Source organism: Belonocnema kinseyi, chromosome 6, assembly GCF_010883055.1.
Source record: "Belonocnema kinseyi isolate 2016_QV_RU_SX_M_011 chromosome 6, B_treatae_v1, whole genome shotgun sequence".
Classification (NCBI taxonomy): Eukaryota; Metazoa; Arthropoda; class Insecta; order Hymenoptera; family Cynipidae; genus Belonocnema; species Belonocnema kinseyi.
Genome location: NC_046662.1, coordinates 133,870,910 through 133,872,088, shown reverse-complemented (window position 1 = coordinate 133,872,088; position 1,179 = coordinate 133,870,910).

Here is a 1,179-nt window from a genome sequence, read left to right as displayed (position 1 = left end):
AACCAACGTGAAACTTAAGTATCCTATAATATGTTGTTGTTTTAAGAGAAACTTAGATGATACGCATTTTTCCAATTTGTGAAGGGAATTTTTTCTAAAAATTGATGCGTATTTGAATTTTATGCTTTGTTTTCCAAAAAACCCGTTTTTTTCTTTAAACCGCTATAACTGTCGGTCTAATTGAGATTTTTCTTATTAATTGTAATAGCGTTCATCGCCTTATGGTAAAATCCGCTGGAAAATTGAAAAAAGGTTCAAAATTAACAAAATGACAACGGTATTTCTGAAAAAATTAAATATCGATTTTCTCAAAAAACCCACCTTTTAATTTTTATTGGAACTTGTACTTTCATAATTGCGATACCTTGTAAGTTTGATGCTTTCTAAATTAATTTTGTAGCCAGAAGGTTTCTTTTGTGTTACAAATGAATTTTCTACTTTTTCATAGAAAAAATGATAGATACGAAAAAATGTTAAAATAAAAGTTTGCACGTCTAAAAAAGATCTATGAATAGTTTTTGAATTTTTTTCGTGAACTATTAAAAATATCGCAAAAGAATAAGAGACGTTTTTCATATAACTTTTTAAGACATGCAAACTTTGATATCTAACATTTTTTCGTTTCGATCATTGTTTCCAAGAAAAAGTCTAAAATGCGTTTGTAACAAAAAAGAATCCTCCTGGCTACAAAAGGTATTTAGCAAGCCTGCATCTTAAAAGGCATCTTTAATATCAAAGTACAAGCTCAAACGAAAATTGACAACACATTTAAACATGGGTTTTTTAAGAAAATCGATTTGTAATTTTTTCAGAAAAACTGCTGTCATTTTGTTAATTTTTATCCTTTTTTCAATTTTCCGGCCAATTTTCAAAGAAGGCGATGAACGCTTTAGAATCAATAAGAAAATAATGTTTCAAGTTTTGAACAAAATTGGAAATTTACACCTGAAAAAGCTATTATTTTTCATTTTAACATTCTTTGGTTTGCTTATTAACAATAACAGATTGAAGTAATGTTCAAAATTTGGAACATTACTTCCACGCTCAGCAGCGTAGCCATATATATACTTCAAACCTCCATAAAACTTATTCTCATCACATAAAATAATAATTATATAACGAATTGTTGAACAAAAAAATTCACGAAGGAAGAACAGGATTCCTTGTTTTTCCTTCAAG